The sequence below is a fragment of the Eumetopias jubatus genome, unplaced genomic scaffold (genome assembly GCF_037043125.1).
Source record: "Eumetopias jubatus isolate StellerSeaLion01/CBP00866 unplaced genomic scaffold, mEumJub1_p1.0 scaffold_10, whole genome shotgun sequence".
NCBI lineage: Eukaryota > Metazoa > Chordata > Mammalia > Carnivora > Otariidae > Eumetopias > Eumetopias jubatus.
The window spans coordinates 92,632,548-92,641,335 of NW_028274816.1; the positions used below are offsets into that span (position 1 = coordinate 92,632,548).

The following is an 8,788-nucleotide window of genomic DNA, read 5'->3' on the forward strand; positions in this document are numbered from 1 at the left end:
AGAGAGAGAAATGGTTTTTCCTCATGGTGAGAACTTTTAGGATCTACTGTCTTAGCAACTTTCAAATAGACTGTATAGCAGTGTTAACTATAGTCATCATGTTGTGGTACGTTATGACCCCAACACTTATTTATCTTATAACGGGAGCAAGCCAGACCCTCTTGTAGGGAATCTTCCTTCTGTGAACCCAACAATTCCAGGAAGCTCATCCACATGGGGCATATGACATCCTGCATAGAGTTAGCTAGAACCACCTGTTGGAACTGTCACAGAAGGAAGCTATGTGGCAGGAGCCAATTTGGGACAGCAGAAGTGGCATCATGCCATGCCTCTGAAAACTCAGCAGCCCTGCAGAAATTATATCTGGGTCCCTGAACACATGTCAGAAGAAGAGAGAAAGTAGATGGCCCTCCGAATGACATCCTTTCCCTAAAATTCTATCCTCCACCTGAGAAGAAATGTCACAAGAAATGTGGTAAGACAGAAAGGACTCAAGGTCAATTACCTGAAATCCACTCCCTGTTTGCTAACTTTTTAAGGACTTTTTACAAAGCATATTTACTTATCATTTATAATAAGTAAATTTTACAGAAGTTGTCAAACATACAAAAGTTGAGAAACTCGTGCGTCCCGACCCAGCACCTCGATTCAACAGCTATCAGCACATGGCCAGCCCAATTTCATCTGTCCCCTCTTCCACGTGTCTTTCTCTCGTCCTCCACTTACCCTGGATTATTTTGAAACAAACCTCAGGTATCATGTAATTTCATCTGACATTATTTCTATATGTTTCCCTGAAAGCTAAGAATTCTTTTAAAATATGACTGCAACCCTATTCATAGCCACTTTTCAAAATAAACAACGTGTTAGTATTGTCAACACTCCAAGCAGTGTTTAAATCAGTGTTTATATTCTGCTGTCTCACCAATGTTTTATTTTATTTATTTATTTATTTATTTTAAAGATTTTATTTATTCGTTTGACAGAGAGAGACACAGCGAGAGAGGGAACACAAGCAGGGGGAGTGGGAGAGGGAGAAGCAGGCTTCCCGCGGAGCAAGGAGTCTGATTCGGGGCTCGATTCCAGGACCCTGAGACACTTAATGACTGAGCCACCCAGGTGCCCTTACTTTATTTATTTTTTTATTGTAAACATTTTTACAATTTTTTTAAGACTCTAATCCAGGATCTACACAAAGCCCACTACACATTGCATTTGGTTCATGTGTCTCTTCTCTTTTCTTTGATAAGTTCCTCCTCTCTCTTCCCTGCAATTTATTTGTAAATAAATTCAGTTGTTTGTCCTGTGAAATTTCTCATTTTGGACCGATTGTACCCCATGGTGTGATTTAAAATGTCCCCGGAGCCCCCATTTCTCTCTTCACTGACTTGTAGATCTCCTGGTGAGATCGGATTCAGGTCTGACCTTTTTTTTAGCAGGCCCACCTCCTACCTCTTATCCTTCTCCCTGTCATGTTAAGATCGATCAGTGGTTTGTGTGTCAAACTTTCATTTTCCCCTGTGCCGGTTTTGTATGAGAATTGGAAAGTTTCTACTAAATGTCACGTGCTATCTTTTCTATTTTTGCAGATGTCTCCTGCCCCAGGATTTGTCCCACCTCTACAATGAAATACATGAGATTCTGTGATGAGTGGAATATTCATGTCTTCCCAAAATTTGTATGTTGAAGCCCTCACCCCCTGTGTGATGGTATTGAGATGGGGTCTTTGGGAGGGGATTGGGGTTGGATGAGGTCATGAGGGTAGGACCCTCCTGATGGGACTGATGCCCTTATAAGAAGAGACCGGAGAGGGGCACCTTGGTGGCTCAGTAAATTAAGCGTCTGCCTTCAGATCAGGTCATGATCCCGATGTCCTGGGATCAAGCCCCACATCAGGCTCCCTGCTCAGCAGAGAGCCTGCTTCTCCCTCTCCTTCTGCCACTCCCCTTGCCTGTGCTCTCTTGCTCTCTCTGTCAAATAAATAAATAAAGTCTCAAAAAGAAGAAGAGGAGGAGGAGGGACAGAACAGACAGCTGGGTCTTTTTCTCTGGCAGGTGAAGACACAGCAAGAAGGTGGCCTTCTGCAACTCAGGAAGAGAGCCCTCACCAGGCACCAAATTGGCCGGCACCTTGATCTAAGACTTCCCAGCCTCCAGAACTGTGACAAATACAGTTCTGTTGTGTGAGCACCCTAGTCTGTGGTGTTTTGTGATGGCAGCCCGTGCCAACTAACAGATTCCAGCTTAGCTCTAACAGAAAACCTCTGAGGCTGAGGTGCGGGGCATAGGAAGTCGGGGGAAAGACCAAAACCTGGGGGGTTACAGGGGGGATAATGCTCAGTCCTGTGAAGCGGTTACTTGGCAAATGTGCCTTTTAGGAAATTGATCTGGGGAGTGTGGTGACCTGTTTCCAGAAGAATGTGCGTCCAGGATTCGGCACAGTCGTTTCCTAGCTGTGTGGCTTGGATAAGTACAAAAAAACCAAAACAAAACAAAACAAAAACCCAACAATAACTCTGCGCCTCAGTTTAACCACTTATCTGAAAAATAGAGCCACAGTAAACTTCCTCCCCGCCAAACACAATGTGAGGATGAAGAATCCAACACCAGTGTCTGCTCTCAGTAAGTGCTCAGAAACATTGGCTATTGATATTCTATACCCCTGTTGTGTTGAGGATAAAGAGATAGCAAACATTGAAAAAAGTACTATACTAGCCCAAAGCGTTACTAAAATTAATATGAAACAAAACTAAGCTGAGTGTCGATGGTGAAATCCGGCCTCCCTATAGCTATTGGCTGTCTTGGTCATCACTGTTTGCCAGCATGCTCTGCTGGTAGATCCTGAAGCCACAAACACCATGGTCACAAACAAGGCCAAAGGGAAAGTGAAGAGTCCTTCTGGTTTGTGTATTCAAAGCTCCAAACCATAGTTCCTTGTCACACGGTCCCGTGGTTGTCTGTGCCATTTTGGCTAACCCTGAGCTAGGTCCCTGTGTCTGGGCAGATGCTGGTGACAATTGAGATGGTCTCTGGAATACACTGCCTACCAGCAAATCTGGTTTTAGACAATTTAACAGCACGAGGTCAAGCCAAGAGGCAGAGCAGTTGTGAAGGAAATCTGCCCTTGGATGTCAATTGAAAGTGGGAGTTACATGTTAATATCGGAAACATCCAAAAAATTGATTTGCCAGTGACCCTGGGCTAGGTACTCCAGCCAGAAAAGTCACAAGTCTAGGCTGTAAGGTGCATCAGGATAAGAATGTCTGTGTTTTACGCGCTGCATAATCCTGGTACCTAGCCCAGCGGGAGTCCAATCAATATTTGCTGAATGAATGCCTCTAACATGAACAGCTATGGCCAAGCCTGCTCTGTCCTGCCCAGAAACTCAGCTCTGTCTCATCACTTCCCTAACCTCAGATGGCCTTTGCGACCCCCCCCCTTCTTCTGAGGTCCTCCCTCGTAAAAGTGCACTTGTGGAGAAGCTGCTTTAGGTAATAATCCACACGTGGGTCCTGTCTTCTGAACTAGACGGTAAACACTCTCAGAGGAGGGACCACACTCTCTGGGATGTGGTTCTGGGGCCTGGGAAACAACCGCATTCATCAGTGCTCATGAGCGGGCTGCAATGAGCAGAGGTTGCCCGGATGGAAGAGCGATGGCTGTGGGAAGGAAGGACGGACACTCCCTGTCCCCAGTCCTATAGTGGAGCCCTACCAAGCATCTGGGCTCCCCTAAGGAGGCCAGAGCCCTCCATGGACCACATCCACAGCAGGGCAGGGTCCCTCCTGGCCTCCTGTCCAGAGCGCAGCCTGGAGCAGGCTCCTAGCTTCCATGAACCGTCCGCCATCCCCTTAGCCATCTGGAAATGAGCGGATATGCGGCTCCTGAAGGGTTACAATCGAAGCTTAACACTGTGTATTGTTCCAAGGAGCCTCAGGACAGGCTGTGCATGTTTAGACAAGAAGGGGGGTGGAGGGGAGCATCTCCCTTTAGGCAAGAAATGTAGCAAGAAAGCAGGTTTTTATTCCTTGCCCTTGAGCAACGTGATGGGTGGGGCAACTTTAATAATTCTCGGAAGAGAGCCCGATACACTCATATACTCGGGTCAAAACCCAGCGGTCCCACACACGTTCCACCCTGGCCAGTTAGATTTCGTGACCGGCAACTGTGGCTTAAACTTTTAATACGTCGGGTATTTATTCCTAAAAGCAATGTGATGAAAATCACTTTGTTGCGACAACCCTGATTTTTGTATTGTGGTCAGTACTTTTACAGCAGGCTTGAGATGGTGTTTTAGAGCCCTCCTCAAGGCAATATTCTCTCTTTTTCTTCTCTCTGTAAGTTGTAGGAGGATGATATATAAAAGTATAGGAGCAGTTAACTATCAAGACTGAGAAGTCTAGGGGCGCCTGGGTGGCTCAGTCGGTGAAGCGTCTGCCTTCGACTCAGGTCATGGTCCCGGGGCCCTGCTCAGCGGGGAGTCTGCTTCTCCCTCCCCCTGCTCTTGTTCTCTCACTCCCTCTCAAATAAGTAAATAAAATCTTTAAAAAAGAGAGATTAATAAGCCTAAGAACAAATATCAGTGTTAAAATCAAGTAAAACTCACTCCAGAGTTAATGAGATGTACCCAGTGATCCATCATCAACACTGCACTGAATGGCCATCAGGCATGATAGAGGTCAGATCACCAGAGGCCATGGGTGGGGAGGTGACTTTCCCGTCCCCAAACCTAGCACCTCCTGCTCTTCACCGCTCCCCCTCCCCCTTGCCAGTCCTCATACGGTCTTTCCTGGTTCTAGGCCTCTCTAGTCCCCATCCTCCTCAACACCCCAGCCAAGAGTTAGGGAACCTCATCGTGAGCCAGGCACATCACTAAGCTGCTAAGCCCCTTACACACGTTAACTCAGTTAACCTAGTAAGACAGCACTAAGCCCCCCACGTGACAACCCTATGCAGTATTATTATCCCCCTTTCACGGATGAGCAGACTGAGGTAGACAGAAGTTCAGTAATTTGCCCAGATAAGTGATACACTTAGTTGAGAGCAGGGCTGTGATTCAAGGCCAGGCTCCAGGGTCCACACCCAGGTGCATCTTACACCATAGCTCTCAATTATACAGACCCCACCTGGCCTCACGTGGACCACTGTGGTGACTCCCAGGTTTGTTTTCTCGCCCCAGGGAGAATTTATCCAAGAGGGTGCGGACCACGGCTTTCTTGTCCTCATATTAATATAGACCATACTCAGTGGCCTACACATTTTTGTGCTTGGGTATGCTCTAAAAGAATCTGGAAAAACAATAAACCCTCTCCACGTCAGTCAGCACAGGCTGCCATAACAAAACACCATAGACTGGGTGACTTAAACCATAGAAATTCATTTTCTGACAGTCCTGGTGGCTGGAAGTCTGGGATCGGGAGCCCAGCACAGTCTGGTGAGGGCTCTGTGTCTAGCTTGCTGACAGCTGCCTTCTCATTGTGTCCCCCAAGGCTCTCTTTCTCTTAAGGGCACTAATCCCATCATGGGGGCCCCATCCTCACGACGTCATCTAACCTAATCACCTCCCAGAGACCCATCTCCAAATCCTATCACATTGGAGGTCAGGGCTTAGGCACATGAATTTGGGAGCAGCAGGGGGCCCCACAAACATTCAGTCCATACCATCCTCATGCAGTTTTAAGTTATGTTCAATGTTTCATCACAGTTTCAAAAGATATTGTTTCAACTGTATCCATAAATGATTTTTACTTTTACAGTAAAACTATTTTAAACCACTTTTTTATCCAGTGTAAGATAAACATCAGAGTAGTATGAAAACCCCATCATCATTCATTTAAAAATTACATGGGAACATTTCTCATTAGGTCAGGAATTTTCTTTTCTTTTCTTTTTTTTTTTAGTATTCAGATATTTTATTTATTTATTTATTTATTTTAGGAATTTTCTATCATTTCTTTCTTTTTCAAAACTGTATTTCCATTCTATCTCAGTACGATATACTTATATATTCAAAAGTACTTAATGATCCTATTTCTCTGAACACAGACTTTGTGTATAAATTGAAATTGTTATTTACACCTCAAGGTTAAAAAAAATCCCTTCTGGGTTGAATTGTTATCACAATTATTATTATAAGTGATCATTTATTATCAAACAACATATTGGTATATTTGGACAAGTTATTACTATTGCAAAAGCATCTTTACAAGATGGACTGGGGGATGGGACACAGTGACTTGAAGAGAGAGGCTTCCCTGGCACAGCATTTCCATATTCACCCCAGAGACGTTTTCAGTTGGAACAGAGCACCCTAGTGAGATCCTGGCTCTGGTTATGTGGGAGAAGCCAAGCATGCGAGACTAACCCAGCACCAGGCCTGCCCCGCAGTGGGTTCTTGGGCAAATCGGCTTTAGGACAGAGCTCATGTTCTGGAAAATGATTGCTCTAAAATTATCTGTGCCTCAGTCCCCTTGGCAAATCTGCAAATCTCCCCAGGAGCATGCGTGCCCATCTGAAGGGTCCTGCCTTCCTTCAAACTGTTAAATGTGGGGGTTGGGGGAGGCTCCACCACCCACCCACAAGATAAGCCCAACATATCTACCTGGAATTCTTACAAGGAAGTCTGGGGGCTTCTCTGCTATCTGCTATCTGGAGTTTTATTGGAAGTTTTAAAGCAAGAATTTGCTTCAGTCAAATACACATGGGTCCCGTTTCCAAACCCACCCCCCCCACACACACACCTCCTGGCACAGGCCCTCAGGTGAGATGGTGGGTGGTGGTGCAGAATCAGGGAGAGGAAGAGTGGATGGGTGGGAGACCAACACCTCCCAAAGGAGTCCCCCTCAAATGCTCCTCCTCTTCATGGCTGCTCTGAAGACCCAGCCCTAAAAACTGGTTGCTCCTCTCGGAGCTCCAGGCAAGATTCCTTTCAATCTACTTACCAAAGTTTAAAGTTCTCACGGGCTGGTAAATGCAGTGAGCTTATTTGCAAGCCAGGGTCATATCTGCCTAGCAACCCAACATGAAGACTAGAAGGGCTATAAACATAGACAGAGAACAGGCCGGCCAACTTTGCACAAAGGAATCTGTTCTCATGCAAATGACCTGAAGCAAGAGGGCTAGAAAGAGAGAGCAGAGGGGATAGCCTCAGGAGCCAATTTATTTCCCCAGAAGATGTTGACGGCCTTTTTAAGGGGCATCCTCACAGCCTTGCCCACTGCACAGGAAGGACCTCAGGGGCTCTGCTGTGCTGGGGTTACAGTACACACAACAGAAGAGGCTAAAGGGGGGGGCTGAACCCTGAACTTAATATCCTGATTTTTCTGGTTCTGTACTCCAGACTCCAAGGGTTCTTTTGTTCGTATTTAGAACTAAACAGAGTTAGTTTTGTTTGGGGGGGTTTTGATTAGCATGGTAATGCAGTGCTTTCCCTCTCTTTGCTTTCCCGGGAGGAGTGAAAAAAGCAGGGGTGTTCACACTTGGTCTCACTAGGAAAGGGACCAAGGCGAAGGCAGCCTCTAACCAGGGCGAGCAAGTCACTGGCTTGTGGCTGGCAAGACTGGGCAGAGATTGGGTTTCCAACCCCACCCCTTCCCCAAAGGCAGGTGGCAAATGCCATCTCTGGATGAGCTTTAGTTACAAAAAGGGCCAGGGTGTGTCTATAAATGTTGTGAGACCTTGGGTGAAGCCCTCCAGGGCTCTGTGCATCAACTTTTCTCATCTGTAAAATGGGAGTAGTGTCAACTGCAGAATGTTACCAATGGGGTGAGAGTTAGATCACATGTATGGATGGCATTTAACAGTGTTGGGAACAAAGCAATCGTGCAAAAAATTAATAGGTCTAATTAATATTAATAAAATAAGCGATTTAATGTTAGTATCATCATTACAGTTATGCCTCCCCAACAGCCAGGGCTTTCACTCCGGCCAGATACTCAGATGTGACTTTCTCAATCATTCATTCACACCTAGAGCTTTTGGCATGATTTGCCTAATGTTTTAAATCAAGAAGCCCAAGCACCAGGAACTTCCAGGACTTGATTAGAATCACTCAGTTATAGGGGCGCCTGGGTGGCTCAGTCGTTAAGTGTCTGCCTTCGGCTCAGGTCATGATCCCAGGGTCCTGGAATCTGGGATAGAGTCCTGCATCAGGCTCCCTGCTCCACGGGAAGCCTGCTTCTCCCTCTCCCACTCCCCCTGCTTGTGTTCCCTCTCTTGCTATCTCTCTCTCTCTCCGTCAAAAAAATAAATACAATCTTAAAAAAAAAAGAATCACTCAGTTATAAATAATGGGCTACACCCATAGGTTCCCAAGACCCAACACAGTAAACACTGTGCCATATTAAAGATGACAATTCCTTAGTGAGCGCAGTGGCAGGTCCTAAGGCACTGTGAGATCCAAAATCTCAAAATTACACTCACAGTCGGTCCTGTTTTAGCACTGTTTTCATTTCAGTGATTAAAATCATTTTTTAAAAATCATCATGTGTGGATTCTTCCAAGAACAACTCGAAAAAAAGGATTGCTTGCGGGGTGGGGGGATGCTGGAGTCAGCAATCGGTATGGTAAGCCATAAATAACAACAGTGAGAGCTAATGGGCACCAAGGGCTCATCACAGGCAGTCATTTTGATCAGCACTTTTCAGGCATCATAAATGAGAGCCTTCAATTCTGGGAATACCGATATTGACCCCATTTTACGGATTTGGAAACTGACGCTCCAAGAGGTTAAGTTACTTCCACAAGGTTGCAAAGCTCATCAGTTGCCCCCTGGCTGTACAGTACTGGCC

At 45.8% G+C, this 8,788-nt stretch overlaps 1 protein-coding gene across 3 annotated transcripts in view; it reads right to left on the reverse strand.

The window, feature by feature from the left end:
- The window catches only part of ARSG (arylsulfatase G), a 101,926-nt gene that overhangs the window by 69,467 nt on the left and 23,671 nt on the right, over positions 1-8,788 (reverse strand). The gene's annotated exons all lie outside the window — the stretch shown is intronic.